Genomic DNA, 20,328 nt, shown 5'->3' with positions numbered 1-20,328 from the left:
TTGCATGGACCGCCCCTCCTCTGGCAGAGGCTGGCAAGAAAGGAGGCCGGGGGAAATCCCAGCCCCAGCGTGGGGACCAGGGGGCTGTGAGCACCATGGCCTGGACTCCTGTCTTGCTCCTGCTTCTCTCTCACTGCACAGGTAGGGATGGGCCTTGGAGACCACATCTCAGTTCCCTGCCTGCAGCAGCCCTAGTGGCTCAGACTCTGGAAATGCTTCCTGCAGGTCCCTTCCCATCTACCCCTTGTGTCTGTGTTTGCAGGGACCCTCTCCCAGCTTGTGCTGACTCAGCCGCCCTCCCTCTCCGAGTACTCCGGGAGCATCAGCCAGACTCACCTGCACCCTGAGCAGTGGGAACAGTGTTGGCAGCTATATTATAAGCTGGTACCAGCAGAAGGCAGGGAGTCCTCCCCGGTATCTCTTGAGCTACTACTCAGACTCAATTAAGCACCAGGACTCCTGGGGTCCCGAGCCGCTTCTCTGGATGCAAAGATGCCTCGGCCAATGCAGGGCTTCTGCTCATCTCTGGGCTACAGCCCGAGGACGAGGCTGACTATTACTGTGCTGCAGTGGACAGCAGCAGTAATGCTCACACGGTGCCCCAGCCCCACAGGGAAGTGAGACTAAAACCTCCCCTGTTCTCTCCCCGCTGGGCCGTCACTGCTGCTCTGCCTGGGACCAGGTCTCATTCAGGGTGACTTTCTGTTGTCACATCTTCAGGCAGCACCTGAGTTTCCTCCTGAACAGGAAATCTCACACTGTCACAGCCTCTTCTTCATCTCACAGTTGAGATTGACCGTTGCTGTTGTATTTCACCCTGCTTGTGTTTCCATAGACAGACAGTACCTGCTCTGAGATGAAATCCTCCCCACGGAGATGTTATAAGTGACAGAAAGTGGTTGGTCCTGGCCCTGCCCCCCTCAGAGTCTATGAGTGACCCCAGGATGCTTCTTGTCTAAGAGCTTCAGTCTGAGGTCTGAGATCCAAAATCAACATGCAGAATTGAGCGGTAAAATACACACTGGCAATGAACCATCAGAAATTGACAATAAAATGTAAAAATGCCAATTAATGGCTTCAAACTAAGAAATAGGTAAGGATTATTCTGACAAATAAAATCCTCCCGACTCCGTCCAATGGCAGAGCCTCCTTGACCCCCGCAGGGCTCCTCCTGAGTGGGAGGGTGATGACCACTGTCACACAGCTGAGCACAGCCTGGGTGGGCCAGTACTCCAGTCCCTTGAGACCAGAGATGGGCATCTGCCCCCCACTGTCTCCAGTGTGACCTCTCAGTCCCTGCTCCCGCTGTGGCCAACACCAGCTGTGGTTTTGGAATCTGCCGTCACTTCAGCTACAAGAACCAGAGAGAGTGATGTTCTGGAGTCAGTGTGATTCCTGAATGGTTTGAAAATTACCTCCTCTCTTACTGGTCTTCCAGTGACAAATCATTTTTCACCAGTATCTAGAGTAGCCCCCCTCGTGCTGGCTGGGGAGGACAAGGAGGAGACAAGTCCCGCCCGTGGGACCCAGGGCACCAGGTCCTGCTCTGGCCAGTCCCCACGTGTCCCATGAGCCTGGACCCAGGCTCTGCTGCTGAGCCCTGGGCTCTGAGACCTTCATGAAGCAGAATCTCTGTGCAGGTGGGAGGAACTCCTGGTTGCCAAGGTGCAGGAGACCCTCCCTTCCCATGGACGGACCAGCTACTCTCCCGAGTTTACCTCCATTGTTCTAATTGTCTCCTGACTCTGATTTCTGTTTTGTTTTGCTTTTATTGGGAGGTTGTTTAAATGGATCTCAGTTCATTGGAGTCTGAAATCTATAATCCAATCCTCATTATCACACAGAACCTCAATATTACAGGAATGTTTCTAGAACCTTTTCTTCTGTCTTCAATGCCAGTCTATGGAGGACTTTACTGAAAATACATAAGGTTCCCTGGAGGATGGGTAACAGCTGGGGAGGCCACTAGGGTCAGAAGACAAGGAAGCACCTCTCAGTAATTAACTGATTAAGTCATTAGTTACAGATGATTATAATAATGACTTATCCTCAATCCTCAAACTGAAAACAATTATAAAATTAGACCAAAATGGAAAAAAAATCATGACTCCATCCCAAATTCAGAATAGAAAAGAACGAATCCTGAGCTGAGCAATCAAAGGGCAAATGAAACCTGAGGTGTAGCATGGGAGGACACTGTGTCTCTACCATGTTGTGTTCTAGGGGTTAAGAGAGCCATCAGATGCCTGTAATTGGGTCCTGGGGGTGGGGATCTAACAGGTGTCCCTCACAACAACACCACCACCAGGAAAAAAGTATCGATCTGTCAGGGTAACCAGTAGAGAATTTTTTCCATATCAACCAGGAGAGTACGCTGTATACCGTTACAGTATGAACTTTGTTTATTTTATTCATTTATTTTTAGGTATCTTGGGGGAGTAATTAGGTTATTACTTATTTTCAGTGGAGGTACTCAGGATTGCACCCTGGACGTTGTGCATAAAAGCACACACTCTACTGCTGAGCTGTACCCTCCCCCTTGAACGTGGTTCAGGATGGCCCTGTATTTACACTGACCCAGGCACATGAAGGATCAAACAAGATGCCAGGTGATCCTGAAACCCTGTGCAAGAGAAGGACTGTTTAATACTTCCCAGCTTTAGCACCTGGAGGGCATTCACTGTCTAGAAATGATCTGGATGGTTAATGTCTCAGTTCCAAACCCAGTGGACGGAGCCTCCTCTGTCTACTCATGTGGAGAATAAGATGACATTGATACACGTGCCAGATTTGTCTGCCCTCCAGGAGTGCTGGATTGTGACACAGGGGCCAGGGTGCCCTGGATCAGAGACCAGTAGGGGGCACTGTTGCACAGGTCCTGAGAAGGCAGGGTTCTGGGCAAAGCTACCACTGAAATTTTTCTACTGACACCTGCACACTTGGACAGCGACCTAAAATGTGTGTGGCCTTGACTTGCTCGTGTGACCAAAATCGAGGATCTCACACCCACTCCTGGGAACAAGGTTGAAAACATGTTGCCCCAGCATCTCAGTTTGTGCCCCTAAAGCCTGTCCTGGAAAAAACACATTATCTGATTGTCTCTCATTCAGAAGGGTTGTCCTGGGAGATTCCATGATGGGTCAGGGCAGAACTAGGGACACACGCAGATCCCAGATCTGTCTAAAATCAAGATGGCTGCTGACTATTCAGAAGTCAATCTGTGTGCACCGTTTACTGGACACCTGCTATGTGCTGGGCTCAGGTGGCAGATATATATCGTTAGAGGATTGAAGCTGTGACCAGCCCCTGGGCCTGCCTGGTGTCCTCTGTTCAGGGCTCCCAGCTGGGGACCCCCCACCCCCGGGCCCCTCACAGCCCAATCAGAGACCGTGCCCTGCCCCCTCAGGCAGAGGGAGTGGACCCCGAGACCAGGGAGGGATCAGAGAGCTGGGGGATCATGTGCATGACTGGCCCCTCCCTCTCTCAGAGTATGAAGAATGGGAGAGACCTGGGGACACTCTGCTCAGCTGCGAGGACACAGAAAGCAAGACCCAGTGACCATCCCCACCATGGCCTGGTCCCTTCTCATCCTCACCCTGCTGGCTCACTGCACAGGTGACTGGATGAGGGACAGAGGAAGGGGCACTGGGAGGACGCCTGGGCTCCAGGTCCTCCTCTGCGTCTGGGCCCCAGAAGCAGCATCTCTGTGTCTCCCACTTGCAGGGTCCTGGGCCCAGTCTGTGCTGACTCAGCTGCCCTCTGTGTCTGGATCCCCAGGCCAGAAGGTCACCATCTCCTGCACTGGAAGCAGCAGCAATATTGGGGGTGGTAATGGTGTTCAGTGGCACCAACAGCTCCCTGGGATGGCCCCCAAACTCCTCTTCTATGAGAACAGCAATAGGTCCTCGGGGGTCCCAGACCGCTTCTCTGGCTCCAAGTCTGGCAGCTCTGCCTCCCTGACCATCACTGGGCTCCAGGCTGAGGACGAGGCTGACTGTTACTGTGGATGTTATGAAAACAGCGTCAGTGCTCGCACAGTGCTCCAGGGCAGCAGGGAAGTGAGACAAAAATCTGCTGTCCCTTAGCCCTCACTGCTCAGCCAACACAACTACATCCTTTCTTTGTTTATCCTGAAGTGTGGGTCTTTAAACAACCCTACGGGACTTTGTCTAAGGCATGTATCCTGACTTCTCAAATTCTGCCCCTAAACCCAGTCCTTGCCAGCAGAAACTTGTCTGCTGTTCTCAAAGTGAACAGAACTTCCTGAATACCCCTGGGTGGCTGCGCTGGGGACCAAGCCCACGCTAGGTCAGAATCAATGACACAAAGTCCAGATGTGCCTTACTAGGAAGGACTGTATCGAGGTCCGTCCATCCACACCCTTGAGTGAACACCTACCAGGTGCCCAGTAGGCTCCAGCAGTTGGAGGATGTAGGGAAGTCTGTGTCCTCATGAATACATCACACGTGACTGAGGAGGAAGATGTGGGCTTGGTTTGTGGATGTGGGTGCCATTGGACAGGGTACAGGGAAGGAACATAAGGTGATGATGCATGAGTTCCGCATAGAATATGAGGGAGGATGAGATTAGAGTGAATTCAGGGACCACGTGGGGGTGTGGATAGGACACAATGTTCAGACTGTGGTGTCAGGGATGACGGGGGAGCAGGTGAGTGTTCGTGTTGCAATATCAATGTACATAGACACACCGTATGTGGAGAGAGCTGATGGCTACTCTAAAGTTTTATTAAGTTACATAGTCTTATATAGCAAAGAAGAATGATAAGGAAAATGGTTAACTAAGTTGTGATGTTATTTATGATTCTCTATGGGAACAGGCAGTGTCTGGCTCAAGATCAGAAGACCCTTTATGTTTTGGTAAATCATGTTCATCTTGGTGCCAGAGAGCCTTACAGCTTATCAGGGTGGAACGTATGAGAAACAGTTGCTTAACAACATTCTTCTTGGACTCAGGAGGCTGTGCCTGTCTTAAGTTGCCCCCCACTCGGGGATCTTACCCGTCATTGCCTAACCAGCCTTGTCACCTCTGAGTCTGCAGCCTTTTATAACTTGTTTACCATTCCAGCCCAAGGCTCATTCCTTTGTTCCCACAGTTGGGGGGCTACATTTCCCCGTTTTTAATTTTGTTTTAAAGCAACGAAGCTATCATGTTGTGCAGAGGCTAGAAGCCGCATCATAGCCAATGTTTGCTCTTGAGTCTGCTGTTGTTTATGCAACCGACATATACACCACAACATGCACAGGATAGCCACGCCGAGGAGGCAAAAAAGCCCTAAATTGAGAAGGATTCGTAAATTTAGTCCTGAGAACCAATTCTCTGGCTTGAGCCAATATAAGCCATTCTGCATTTGCTCACTCTAAAAGTACATATAAACTTTGTGCATTAGACCAGGTTTTGTTAAGTGTTACAGGCAACAAGACATGAGCTCTTTTTTTTCAATACCATAACAAAGGACACATTCTGAGAGGTTACATTAGCATGGGAGAGACAGTCAGAGTACCAAAAAGGTGAGGGTAAATTAACCATATACAATTGATCAACAGTAATATTAAGCCTGTTAGGCCCCCACACCAAGATAAACAGATGCATAGTACATACCATAACAGAATTGGAAACATTTTGTTCTAGTTTTATAGAGTATTTACCAGAATGGTTGTCATAGTGGCCATGATAAAGAACCCTGTTAATAAAAGGCAACCCTAACCTCCAAATTGTTCTATGTATAGGACTAAAAATTGTATTTCCATCCATGAGTCGTAGTATAGGTCCAGATAGATCGTGTTCACTCCATGTGATGGGCGCTGTGGAATTCGTATTGAATTGTATGGTGACATTGTTACTGCTTAAATGTCCGTGAGGTCCCCAATCTAGCAGAGTCATGTTAAAAATGGAGCTTTTCCGAGGTTGAGGAATTCGACAAGGAGTCCATTGTACCGAGTAGAACTTATACTTCCAGTCCAGTTTTGGTTGGCAAATGGGTACAGGAGGAGCTTAAGAGGCATTCACAAATGTTTCAGAGGATGTGGATACGGCAGTAATAAATATAATGTTTGCTGCAGTGTCCCCCTTCTTAGGTTGGCAATACAAATACAATTGAGCTTGTAATTGTATGCAAGGAGAATTACTTGTGTTATTAAATTGGATGCATAGAGGAGGATTATGGGAATACAGGGTCAAGGAATCATTGCTGCACAGATAACTTCCAGTATTGATCACCGGTGGGATCCATGTTCCACATGTCCACTCAGAATCATTCGAGGCAAGAGGGGGATCTGCATGCCACCAACTTAAAGGTGTGAATAAAGGAGGGTTCAAAACATAAGCCCAATAAGATAGATTCATGCTTGCAGAAGAGGAAGTGGAGGTAAAGATGCTTATCATGTGTGTGTGTGTGTACATGACACACTAACCTGGAGAGAGGTCAGCTTCATCAGTCGTGGAGCACAATCAAACATATTTCTGTGGAATCCACTGAAGGCCATCACCTGTATCAATACATAAAGAACCCCTCTTCCAACATTTCGCCTCATAAGGTCCTTCCCATTTATCCAGGAATGGTTTCTTTACCCAAACCTTCTTCATAGAAGATATAGGTATAGGGGGATTGGAGAAATGGATCGCTGCAGTAGAACCATCCTTGGTGTGATTCAAAAAATTAATAGTGTAAAGGGCGTGACGTAGTATATTATGTGCTCCCTGTGCCCCGTATTTCCCCCTTCTGAATTTATGTAGGTATGACTTTAAGGTGCGGTGACATCTTTCTATAATAGCTTGTCCTGTGGAATTGTAAGGAATTCCTGTGTTGTGTTGAAACTGCCAATCTTGGCAAAACTGAGAGATAATTTTTTGCTGAAAATTCAGGCCCATTGTCTGTTTTTACGTACAGTGGCCTTCCAAGTGCACTAGATGGGGAAAGCCAATGCTTAATTACATTAGCAGCATTGCACTTGGTATGTAGGGTGGCATAGAAAAAGTTAGGATATGTATCTACTGAAGTAATAATATACTTTAACCTACCAAAGGGTGGAAAAAAGGTAGTATCTGTTTGCCAGATCTGGTTAGTATCAATTCCTCTCGGATTAATATCTTCAAGATTGTATAGGGGCTTTGCTATAGTAAATTGATTACATTGAGAACAGGCTTATGTTATGCTTTGTGCCTGACGTCTGATGAGAGAATACATGGCTCATAAAGCTGTTGCGTTGAAGTGATGTAACTCATGAAAACGTTGTGCTTTAACAAAGGCAGAATCGCTTATAGCCTTACGAGTATCCTGTGTAAAAGCTGAAACGACCTTATCAGCCTGGGCATTTCCTTCTGTTACTGGCCCAGTAATTTAGTATGAGATGGCATATGAGCTAGGAAGCAAGGATGCTCTCTTTCTAATAGCAACCCTACTTGCCAAAGAGTGTTGCAAACGTGTTTTAGATGAAGATTTAGGTAGAATCGCAGTGGTTAGGAGGGGAACTGCATTGGCAACATACAGGGAGTCAGTAACAATAGTTAAAGGAATGTTTTTATGTTGCCGAAGAGCTAATTGAACGGCAGCTAATTCTGCAAACTAGGTACTCTTGTGTCCTTTTGAGAAATGTGTATACCACTTGTTGCCATCATGCTATGCTACAGCCACCTTTGTCGTTTTCCCAGACCCATCTGTAAAGACAGTTAAAGCTTTTGGTAGCGGCATTTTTGATAGGACCACAGGGAAGCTAAGGGGTACTTGCATGCAAAATTGTAATAGAAGATGGGAGAATATTTTAAAGGTTATCTGTCCCAAATAGTTTGCTAGAGACAACTGAATGTCTTCATTAGTAGAGAGCCAAGTATGAAATTGGGCAGATGTACAAGGAAGATTTATGCTATGAGGGTCTGACCCCAGCAATTGTAGACACCATGCTCGTCCTTTATCAACTAAGTCAGCAAACGTATGACAAATAGTAAGTAGTACCTTGTGAAAACAATGAGATAAATATATCCATTCTAAAAATTAAATTTGAGAACCCCATTCCTGGGCCAAAATTCCCGTAGGTGTTTGTGGTGTATTAATAATGAGAAGCAATATGAGGAGATCTAACTGTACTCTGTGTAAGAATTGTTTTTTAATAGCAGTGTTAAGGTGCTGTAGCTCTGTTATAGCTTCAGCAGCCAAAGTTTGTGGGGAGGCAGGATCTCTGTCTCCCTCCAATAAAGAGAACAAATGGTGTAAGCAATAGGCAGGAATGCCTAAAAATGGCCGGACCCAACTGATATGTCCCACTAGCTGTTGTAATTGTATAAGCGTCATAGATTGTTTGATATTTATTTTTGGTAATTGAGGTCTAATGGTTTGTGTGTCAATACTCATGCCTGAAAATTTCCAGGGAGTGTTCTTTTGGACTTTGTCTTGAGCAATGAGTAGGCCTTTAGATTTTCAAAGAAGGTATATAGAACGGTATAATTTAGAAAGAATGTCATGGGTTTTGGCTGCGAGTACAATATCATCCATATAATGGAAAATAAAGGCATGTGGGAACTGTTGTCTCATAGGGTGGAGAAGTTCTCCGATTAATTGTTGGCAAATGGTAGGAGTATTTTTCATGCCTTGGGGCAAAAATTTTCATTGGTACCGTTGAGGAACTTTTTGATTATTGTACACAGGTACAGTAAAAGCACATTTTCTTTTATCATTATCGTGTAAAGGCAAAGAAAAGAAACAATCTTTTATATCTATAATCAATAAAGGCCAGGAGTCTGGAATTAAGGAAGGCTTGGGTAACCCTCTTTGTAAGGGTCCCATTGGCTGCATAATAGCGTTGATGGCTCTAAGGTCTTGTAATAGGCTCCTTTTGTCTGATTTTTTTTTTTTTTAAATAACAAAAACAGGAGTATTTCAGGGGCTGGTAGAAGGCTCAATATGACCCAACAGCAATTGTTTCTTGACCAGTCTTTGCAATGTTTTAAGTTTTTCTCTAGGAAGGGGCCACTGTTCCACCCAAACAGGCTGTTGCTGGGTCCATGTTAAGGCAATGGGAGGAACAATGTGGGTGAGCTCAGTGGCCCCTATTAAAAAGGATCTATTTTTAGAGATAAATTTCATTGGGCCATTAAATCTCTTCCCCATAAGGAGTAAGGAATCGGTAAAATGAAAGGAATTACAGTAGACATTTTGTTTTCAGAGCCTTTAACCTTTAAGACATTGCAGCTAGTTTCAGGGGACATAATTCCTCCTACGCCCTGGAAAGCCACGTGAGCATTTTGTTTAGGCCACTCTACAGGCCATTGTGAAGAGGAAATTATGGTTCTGTCAACCCTGGTGTCTATCACGCCTTGAAAAGTATGCCCTTGAATGGCTACCATGACAGTAGGTCTCCCATGAGTTAATGACTGTATCCAAAAAGCCTGTTGGCCCGAATGCCCAAAGCCCTGCTGGCCTCATAGTTCCTTCTCAGAATGTTGTGGTTTTACATAGGGAATTAAGATTAGCTGAGCAATGTGTATATAGGCAGGTATGAGGTAATAAGAGGAGGAGCGGATCGTGATTTTAATTTCTCCTGTGTAATCATTATCTATTACTCCAGGGAGAACAGTCAGTCCTTTTAACCCTGTACTAGATCATCCAGGCAGTAGACCAAAATAAGAGAAAGGTAAGGGGCCCCATACTCTAGTAGATAAAAGATAAATTTTTTCGGCATGATGTAAAATTTCATCATTAACAGTCATCAGATCTATTCCAGTGCCCCTGGGGGAGGCTGAAACAAGGTCGAAGGCTGACAGGCACTGTGGTCATTGTTGCTGACCATTGCCCCCCGTATTTGTTTTTTCCGGGCACTGGGGAGAGTGCCCCGTTTCGAGTTTCCCAACAGTTCTGCGTCTGTAGCCAGAGCATTGCCACCAACATCTGTTTTAGAATGACACTGATTAGCCCAATGATAGACTTTGCGACAGCGGGGGTACACCTTAGAAGGTTGTTTTTGCTTTTTCTCTTCTTTATTTTATCTGCAATTCTTTGCAATATGGCCAGGCTTCTGACATTTGTAACAAACAATAGGCGTAGATTGCAGTTGTTGTTGTGAAAAAGCAGAGGCCATAATTTTAGCAATGTGAGTATTTGTTCCGACTTCCCGACATGCTCTCAGCATTTCCCCCAAATGATGTGTCTTTCCCTTTAAATGAGCCATGGCTGCCTGACATTCAGCATTAGCATTCTCAAAGGCACATTTAAGAAGAAATATCTGTGCAGCCTCTGGTTGAGGAATCTGTCATTCTACAGCAATTTGCAATCAATCAATAAATTCTATGTAGGGTTTATTAACTCCCTGCTTAATATTCACAAAAGAAGTTGTGGCCCGGTCATGTCCAGAAGGGGGTATAGCCCTCCAGGCAAGCAAGGGATCTCAGAGCATTGGCTGGGTAACTGGTTGTTTGCCTGTGCCTGTGCTTGGGGCGTAGCAAATAGTCCGGTACCCTGTAACATGTCAGCACTGATTGCAACAGGTGGATTAGCACCTAAATTATCATAGATTTAGTAACTGCTAGATCATTATACTCAGATTTCCAGAGTATATATTCTGCATGTGTCAATAGCATCTTAGCTAATACACTGCAATCATAGGGAAGCATGCGATAGCTAGACCCCTAGGCTTCTATCATGCCCACAGTGAAAGGGGCTTAAATGCCATTTTCCCCAAAGCTCTTTTTTAATTCCTAAAACACTGTGAAAGGCAGTGACTCATGGATACACTGTCCATGCTGAACAACGACAGGAAATGCACGTGAAAAAACATCAGGATTCCCTTTTAGTAGACCTTCCCGTAAGCAGCCATGCACTCTACTATGATTGCGAGTATCAGAGTAAGACGCAGGTGGAGAAGATGGCAGTGGAAATGTAACTTCAGGGGCAGTAGGATTCATGGGAGGAGGATGAAATGAAAGACGGTTCTGCAAAGGAGGAGGAAAAGGTGACTCATCATCAGAAGAGTCTGAGTCGAAACCTGTCTGTGATTTGGGTTTGAATGTCAAAGCAGGTTTTGTGTTAGCATTTGAAGTTTGCACCTCATTACCATCAGCCAAGGGAGCCAGAGGTGGAGATGGAGGTGAAGGAAAGTCCTCCTGTGTAGTTATAACAGGAGCAGAAGAATCAGTGGCAATTGTAGCTGCAGCCATAGCAGGAGCAGAAGAAGGAGCGAGATCAGAGTCAGATATATCTTCAGTGTAAAGGGGGAACAAGGCAGTCCGAACAATACCCCATGTAGTCATTAAATGGGCCATGTTTGAAACACGTTTTTAAAACCTGTCCAGCTTTCTCCCAGAGATCAATGTCTAAGGTTCCATCCTCTGGGAACCAGGGACAATGCTCCACAATCGCTACAAATAAATTTTGCAAGTCCATCGGAGAAGCCGAAACTGATATAGCCTGTAAGAGCTGTTGCAAATTCCTAAAATATAATCTCTGTTGCACGGTCAGTTGCTGACCCATGGTAAGTCACAGCGGGCCTGAAAGGCTGAAAAGAAAGTTCCCAGAATACTCACATATTTCAAGTGCCACCAAGTTGATATCACGTCGGGGTCACCAAATGTTGTTGTCGTAATATCAATGTACACAGACACACCGTATTTGGAGAGAGCTGATGGCTACTCTAAAGATTTATTAAGTTACATAGTCTTATATAGCAAAGAAGCATGATAAGGAAAATGGTTAACTAAGGTATGACGTTATTTACGACGCTCTATGGGAACAGGCAGTGTCTGGCTCAAGATCAGAAGACCCTTTATGTTTTGGTAAATCATGTTCATCTGGGCGCCAGCAAGTCTTACAGCTTATCAGGGTGGAACATATGAGAAACAGCTGCTTAACAACATTCTTCTTGGACTGAGGTGGTTGTGCCTGTCTTAGGTTGCCCCCCTCTGGGTATCTTACCCATCATTGGCCAACCAGCCTTCTCACTTCTGAGTCTGCAGGTTTTATAATTGTCTACCATTCCAGCCCAAGCCTCGTTCTTTGTTCCCACAGTTGGGGGGCTACATAAATCATAAAAATTATTATAAAAAAGAGTCTGGTGTGTGCCAAGAAGAGGTATTTCGTAGAAGCCACCGGCCTGGCTGTGAAACCCGGAGTCTCCCTCAGCCCACACCCTGGAGATTTAGTCTCTACTGCAGGGAGGGGACAGGATGCGGGGTCCTGGCTTTGCCACCGAGGGCACAGGAGGCCACCTGTGCCCAGCCCATGCTGGCAGACACAGCCTTGAGCAGGGGTGTGCACCCAGTGGAGACGGATCAGTCATCAGCACTTCTGGGCACAGTCCAAGCATCTGGTTTTACCGGGGCCATGTGCTCCCATGTCAACACCAGGAGACCAGGAGTATGAAGAAATAATCCATTATCTGTCAAAGCCACATTCGAGATAAGGTGTGCACAACACTCGAAATTGGACTTGGAGCCCTTCTGCTGTTTTTATTTCAAAATATATTACCCTTATCAAAATCACTGAACTATTTTACTTCTTTAAAACATTTAAATGCAGTTTACTTATTTATTTATGTATTTTAAAAATTTTTAGAAGGGGGAGGTGATTATTTATTTAGAAGGGGGAGGTGGTTTGTTTATTGATTATTTTGTTTGTTTTCTGTTTGGAGGGAGTAATTAGGTTTATCTGTGCATTTCCTCTTGGAGGAGTCACTGGGGAGCGACCCCAGGACCTTGCGCATGCTAAGCCTGAGCTGTAGCACTTAAGCTATACCCGCCCATGCACTTTATTTTGTATCCACAATAATATTAACATTGAAGTTACAATTACAGCCCAGTGAAAGCTTTGCTTGTTCCTGAACTGTGAGTACAGTCTGATGAAGTGAGGAGTCCGTCCTGTTTAACCCCACATTTGCCACTACAGATACTGACGTTATCACTATTTTCAGACCTTCTCCAAGACACACATCCAGAATTCGATGTCTTGTGGGTGAATTTTATCAAACATTTCAGTAGGAAATAATAAATATTCTGCACACACTTTTAAAGAAAACAGAGGAATAAGCAATACTTCAAGATGTATTTTATGAGGCCTGATTTTATAAACAGACAAAATACTGTGCAAATTAAAAACCAATCTTATTCATGAACCTAGATACACACATACAACAAGGTACTTGCAAATTAAGTTCACCAATAGAATAAAGTTGGCCACCTAGAAATTCAAGGATAATTTAGTATTTGAGAATCAGTCCATGGAAATCAGACTTTAAGGGAAAAAACGCGATCGTCTCAATAGATGCACTTGTGAAAATATGATCCACTCAAGTTCATTCATGGCTATGGGCTCCAGCCTGAGGAGCTTGCTGTCACCACCCCTCAGTGCAGGACAGCGGCCTCCATGCCCCACAGCTCGGGGGTCACAGATGGAAGACACACATGGCTGGGCTGTGGGACCTCAGGGGTCTTCTCTACAGGGTCCACACCATGGAGAGGGCTCCTCCCCTCCATTTGCACAGGACTCAGCCAGGCTCCAGGCCAGCCTGTCAGCAGGAGCCTTGACCTGACAACCAAGGACATCTTCCCTGAATTCCTTCCCCTGGGATTCCTTCCCTGGATTCCATCTCCCCTGGTCCTGTCACACAGGCTGCATCTGCTTCCTTCCTCCTGGGGCCCCCGCCCTCCTGGCCTCTTGTTCACCTGTGTCACTTCTGCATCTGCTGGGTGGGACTTTCATCCCCCTCACCTGATCCAAGCAATCTCCAGGGCACGCCCTTCATCCCCGCAGCTCTCAAGTGCTCAGCGCCTGCCTCTGTGCTATAAAGCCACCCACCGTCATCCTCTCTCAGACCCTGGGGTGCAGCCATGGTCCCTCTGGTCAGGACGGCGTCTCGACACTTCCCTGTCTGGCATCTCTGACCCACACAGTCAGCGTGTCCAGGTTCACCTGGGCCCAGCCGTGCTACAGGGAATTTAAAGTTTAACTCATCCCCTGTTAAACATTTAGCATATTTGTCATTTTGCTCTTAAAGAAAATGCTGCAACAAGGCCCTTTGGCATAGTTCCTGCACATATGTGTTCTGTGCTTGGAGAAAAGGTTCCGAGAAGAGACAGTTTGGTCAAAAGACACAGAGAACTTTCCTTTCAAGTGTGAGGAAACATTGAAATACAGTGAAGATTACTCATCACAACCCTGTCGGAACACACTCAAGCCTCCCCCCAGAGCCTCCCCATCCCCAAGAGAAGACCTTTCTCCTCAGAGCAGAGGGCGCACATAGAGGAGGAGGTCTTGGGCCCCCAAGGAGGAGTCACACACAGGAGGGGTCCCTGTGCCCTGCTCACACAGATGGGCCTGAGAGGACAAGGGGACACAGGAGGGGCTCCTGGCCAGGCCCTAAGGTGGGGACATTGGACAGAGCAAGGGACAGGAACTGTCACTGAAGGGTTCTGGTCACCAGGTCACAGCATGTGTATCTGGACCTGAACAGCAGGGGGCGCTTGGGATCTGGGCCTGAGGGTCTTGGGGGACGGGAACTGGGACCAACCCCTGGCCATGCTTCTTGCCTTCTGCTCAGCTGTGACACACGCCACCCACCTCTGGGACACACACAGACCCACCCCTGCCTACCACCTGCCCCTTCAGGCAGAGGGACCTGACCCCAGGCCAAGGGAGGGATCAGAGGGCTGAGGGAGGTCATTTGCATGACTGGCCCCTCCCTCTCTCAGAGTATGAAGAAGAAGAGAGAGAGAACTGGGGACACTCTACTCATCTGTGGGGCCACAGAAGGCAGGGCCCAGTGACTATCACCACCATGGCCTGGTCCCCTCTCCTCCTCACCCTGCTGGCTCAGTGCACAGGTGACTGGATGAGGGACAGGGGAAGGGGCCCTGGGAGGACACCTGGGCCTTGCCTCCTCCTCTTGTGTCTGGGCCCCAGAAGCAGCATCTCTGTCTCTCCCACTTGCAAGGTCCTGGGCCCAGTCTGTGCTGACTCAGCCGCCCTCCATGTCTGGATCCCTGAGGCAGAGTGTCACCATCTCCTGCACTGGAAGCAGCAGCAACATCTGGGGTAATTATGTAAACTGGCACCAACAACTCCCAGGAACAGCCCCCAAACTCCTAATCTACGATAATAGCAAGAGGGCCTCGGGGGTCCCCGAGCGCTTCTCTGGCTCCAAGTCTGGCAGCTCTGCCTCCCTGACCATCACTGGGCTCCAGGCTGAGGACGAGGGTGACTATTACTGCGCATCCTGGGATGACAGCCTCAGTGGTCACACAGTGCTCCAGGCCCGTGGGGAAGTGAGACAGAAACCTGCTGTCCCCCAGCCATGGGGCTCCCTGGGCAGAGCTGCCTCTGCCAAGTCAGCCGCTTCCTTTGTTTGTTTGGCAAAGAAACAAACCCCAGTGAACTTACTCTAGTGAAAGTGTCCTCATCATTTCAAAATCTGCCTCCAAAGCCTGTCCTTGGTTTACACACATCATCTGATGTTCTCAGATGGGGAGAGATCCCTGGGTGCTGGGTCAGGCGGCCCTGGGGACAGAGGCACGGGGGCTGAGATAAGTGTCAGGGCTGCTGTCACACCGCACACTGACTGGGTATCTTTACTAGCAGACACATGAGTTCTCATGGTCCTGCAAGCTGGACATCCAGGACCACGGTGATGGTAGTTTGGTCTCCCCTCAGGCATCTCTCCTGGTCTTGCAGACCACTGTGTTCTCGCTGTGTCCTCACGTGTCCTTTCCTCCGTGTGCTCACCCCACTGTGTCTTCCTGTTCTTAGAGAGACACCAGAATTGTTTCCTAGGGCCCCTCCCATATGACCTCATTTATCTGAATTTCCCCCTTCAATGCCTTATATCCAAAGCCAGTCACAATGGGTTCAGGCTTCAATATATGGTTTTGAGGAAACAGTTTATTGCATATCAGGGGATCCGGACAGAGCCCGGGACACGGAGTCTGCATGTGTTGGACTCAATCATCAACCGTCCAGACAACGAGAATCCTCACCATTTAATGACCACCAGTATGTCCCACAGAGTGTCTCTGGGCTCAGGACACTGTGTGTAAAATACAGGAAGTGTCCTCCTGCTCAGGGGCCTGACACTGTCTGAGGAAAAGAGAGGAGAGACACAGAACAGATTAGAAATGAAGGGTGTGTCACAGAGAGATGTGGGGTGGTGTGGGGTGTGGGATGGAGACAGAAGCCTGACGGGCTGCAGGGAGTCCGCACAGTCTGGTTTGGGTGATGAGATCTGGGGGCTGCACAGTGGATGAAGGGGTAGAGTTGAGGGAGGTGGGACCAGGTTGGGGTGTGGGCGACACTGTGTGGGACTCTGAGTCCTGGAGTCGGGGAGGGGCCGGTGATGGTGGGAAGTGGGGCAGGTTCCCCTTGCCCTGGGGGAGGAAGGACCAAAGACCAGCATTGGGAAGGAGAGGCCCTGAGCTGGTCGTCAGGGCCGGGGTCAGGGGTGGTGAGCTCAGTCCATTGACAGAATATGTTGACAATTGGGTGTCACGGGGTTAGTTAAACTCAGCATCTCAGGAGGTGGGCCAGCTCCTGACTCACCAGGAGTCCCGAGAAGGCCTGTCTCTAGGTCACTCTACTCCACATTTGAGGACAACATCCCCTGTGCCTGGTCACTTTCAAATGTTCAAGGAAGCAAAGTTGGGGGATGAGCTCTGGCCCCTCGACCTTGATGCTGCCTCCAGGGTAGAAACCTGCACTTGGCAGAAGCAGAGAAACCACGATTTCTACCCCATTAGTGAATCTGAGCCTCAGACAGTGGGCTCTGTAGATGCTTCTAGAGACTTTGTTTCTGCAGCAGGGACTGATCACACTAACTTGGTTCCACCAGTCATTGTCTTGATGAGGAAAAGGCCACCAGGATGGGACAGGCTGAGATGGCAGAGACTCGGCTCCAGACCGGATCCCAGGCCTCAGGGCAGGGGGTCCTCTGTACCCTCCACGTGCTCCCCTCAGTCCCTGTGTGGCTGGAAGGCTGTGCTGTGAGCAGGCATTAGGACGGGCTCCTTAAGTCCCAGGACAAACAAAATCTAGTGGGAAAATCAAAGGAATTCTGCTAGAAGTCAATTTGGGACAGATTGCAGGAAAAAAGACAAAACCACAGCGCAGGAGGAAGGAGGGACGGACTTAGGCATGCTTACACAGGAATAAAAAGCAGAAGGTGAGATGACCCAGCTGCCCCAGTGAAGACGCTTTCTGGGATCACTGGGCAGAGTCGGGGCTGGGTGAGAAGGTGTCTGAGCCCAGCCCTGGCCGTGAGGGACAACCGGATAGCTGGGTTCCTGACCAGGACAACTGGCAGATACTCCGGGTCTTGCTCACCTGGCGGGCAGTGTTCTCACTGAGGGTGACCTTCTGCACCTGGGCCCCTGGGGCACGTGTGCTCCCAGCTCTGACCACACACTTGCCTCGGGAAGTCATTGCCCAGGTTATGTCCAGGCAGGACAGACAATCTCATGTCAGGAACAAATTTGCAAATAAAAATCACCTGCGATGCTCCTGGAACATGGTATAGGGACAGCTGGGGAGGGGACGGTCGGAATTCCAACAATTGGACTCAGCAAGGCAAGCTCTGGGGCATTCCTGTCAGGGTCCTGTTCCCTGTCCCAATCTGTCACTCACTGCACAGGACTTTCCTTTAGGGCCAAAGAGGAAGACGGGAAGGGTGAGCCTCTGCCCTCCTTTGTTCTTATGCTCTGTGCACGGGGGGGTTGGTCACCCCACTTTCTACCCCTTGTAACCCCCACCTCTCCTCCAGGATGTGAGTCAGACTGTGTTGACTCAGCTGCCCGCAGTGTCTGGGTCTCTGTTAATTATATATCTAACACATAAAATTTTATATATTTATTAACAATGTGTAGTAAATCAAATTTATATATTTAATAAAATAATATGTTATATATCAACATAAAATTACATGCATTGATTATATCTATAATATTTTAAAATTAACATATTTACTAAAATATGCTGTATATCAAATATATAAATTTAATATGACATTGTATTTTATATAAGCATATATAAGATACTGTGTATAATAGTTTATATTATTAGGTAAAATACTTATCATATAATAGACAGATATAGATATATTTTCTATTATCTTATATGTTACATATTCCACATTCTCTATTACATGTTAATAACTGCACTTCCTGTTTATATTAATAACTGCTTGTCATGGGGGCTCCCATTCTTTCTGCCACCTTCTATCCCGAATTACAGGGTCCTGGGTCAGACTGCACTACACCTGCCACCATGTCCCGAGTCTGCATCTCTCTTTGTGTGTGTGTGGTGAGGGCGGTATGTGTGTTTGTCTCAGAAATGAGTGAGCAGACATTTCTCTAGAACTAAATCCAAGTTGGAAGGCATCAGGTTAGCACCCCACCAAACACACAAAGAGCTCTTTCTAATTCTTAAAATACAAGGCACAGAGTCCAATCTACTTTACTGGTTCTCGAAAACATAGGAAAATCTGCCCAACAGGACCCACATTAAATTTGAAAATTATGGGTCAAGATAATTTTTGCACAAAGATGGAAAAGTTCCTCAAAGTCCGAGTAGAATCCAGCTGATATCAAGAAAGACTCACTGGGATCCCAGAGAGAACTTGGGCTGAGGCCAGGGTCTCTGGGGAGTCCCTGCGAGGGAGAGAACATGGACTGTGGCTGGAGAGCAGATGTGAAGAGGTCTTAAAACACGGGTCAGATGCCACTTTGAGGAAGAGAGACGCGGAGGTTTCAACGCGGATTCCTGACCCACTGCAGGAGAAGAAGATGCCGTCCCTGGACACCACGTCGGGGAGCTCACTGGAGCTCTAGGCGGCGGGGGCAGAGGCATCAGCCTGGTTTTTCACATCCAAGGAGCCCAGCCCAGAGAAAGCTTTTACCCATCCGGCAGCATCACCCAGAGCCACCAGGGGGAGCTGTTCTCTGCTCCTTCCCTCACTGTGCTAGGCTCCTAGCCCTGGGGTCCTCTGCCACATGCAATCTGCAAACCCTCAAGTCAGCGCTGGCTCCTCATTGCAACCCAGACCTCCCCCCCCAGGAAAGCATTGAGATCCACCCTGGTGCCTTGAGGAAACTCCAGACAATTTAGAAAGTTGGCTCAGGGCTCCCTCCAGAAGTCAGGAATCCCTGCTGGCAACTGTAGAGAATTCCAGTTTTGTTGTATTAGAAAGTGCAAGCTGTCATAATTTCATGCTGACATTGCCACCTTTTCTTCTGAAACCTCGTTAAAGTGAAGAGACTCCATATAATAGATCATTCTTCAAAAAATGCAGGTTGTCACCCCCAGCCTGGCTCTGCAGCTCTACGTGTCCCCTCTCCAGTCCTGGTCCCCCCTCTGCTGCTCCTGGGAATGGGTTGGGAACTGAGTCAGGTGAGACCCCGGTCCCCTCTCACCCCAGACACGGGCTCTGTGACTTCCCAGTGGACTCCCTGCTGGAGGAAGAGGGACAGCTCAGCTCCTCCGAAGAAGACAAGCAGGGATGTCACAGAGGAAGGGAGACCTGTTCCAGGGATGGGGGTAGCTGTTGGGGTGACTACACTTGTGGGCCCAGGAAGAGAGGACCCCACCATCTCTTCTTTCAGCCCTCAGACTCTGCAGGGAAGAGATTTATGACTGAGGTAACCGGCGGCGGGAGCACACTCGTTGAGAGGCATCACCCCCATCACTCAGTGCCTCATCACTGTGCCTTCCTGGGTCAGGATGACATCCCTGCATCTGCTCCCTCCAGACCTCCCCCAGGGGACATAAGGTGAAACTGGGCAGGGAGAGGGAGGAGGCTGATTTGCATGAAACCCCTTGTCCTCCCAGTGGGTCCGGGAGTCATGAAAAGGCCCAAGGACCCCACAGTGCAGCCCAGGAAGTTGAGAAGTGAGAGCATCCCGGGAGCATCCCCACCATGGCCTGGACGGTGTTTCTGCTCGGGCTCCTCGCTCATGGCTCAGGTCAGGGGCTGGGACTCTGTGTCCTAGGGGGATGTCTATACCCAGGTGTCGGGAGGACCCTGGTCTGCATAACCACGTTTGTCTCTCGCTTGTCGCTTTCAGGGGTGGTTTCTCAGACTGTGGTGACCCAGGAGCCGTCCCTGTCAGTGTCTCCAGGAGGGACGGTCACACTCACCTGCGGCCTCAGTTCTGGGTCTGTCAGTTCCAGTAATTACCCTGGTTGGATCCAGCAGACACCAGGCCAGGTGCCCCGCACTCTTATCTACAGCACAAGCAGCCGCCCCTCTGGGATCCCCAGTCGCTTCGCTGGAACCATCTCTGGAAACAAAGCCACCCTCACCATCACGGGGGCCCAGCCTGAGGATGAGGCCGACTATTACTGTGCTC

The 20,328-nt window shown here is 48.2% G+C and overlaps 1 protein-coding gene, 1 long non-coding RNA gene and 2 gene segments (V, D, J or C); 3 read left to right on the top strand and 1 right to left on the bottom strand.

Moving 5' to 3' along the window:
* LOC102523413 overlaps nucleotides 1–20,328 on the top strand; it is a 442,357-nt gene that overhangs the window by 158,946 nt on the left and 263,083 nt on the right.
* LOC102521144 overlaps nucleotides 1–20,328 on the top strand; it is a 383,406-nt gene that overhangs the window by 107,047 nt on the left and 256,031 nt on the right.
* LOC102511799 (immunoglobulin lambda-1 light chain-like) overlaps nucleotides 1–20,328 on the top strand; it is a 401,923-nt gene that overhangs the window by 136,725 nt on the left and 244,870 nt on the right. The gene's annotated exons all lie outside the window — the stretch shown is intronic.
* Nucleotides 462–19,633, bottom strand: LOC116660951. The gene is made up of 3 exons (XR_004316655.1): nucleotides 19,623–19,633; nucleotides 3,243–3,252; nucleotides 462–588 (listed from the first exon to the last, which is right to left on the bottom strand). It is a non-coding gene; the product is annotated as an uncharacterized LOC116660951 (long non-coding RNA).

This window comes from Camelus ferus, chromosome 32 (genome assembly GCF_009834535.1).
Source record: "Camelus ferus isolate YT-003-E chromosome 32, BCGSAC_Cfer_1.0, whole genome shotgun sequence".
Lineage (NCBI taxonomy): Eukaryota > Metazoa > Chordata > Mammalia > Artiodactyla > Camelidae > Camelus > Camelus ferus.
Note: the sequence above shows the minus strand (reverse complement) of the source record. Positions and strands in the feature narration are given on the sequence as shown.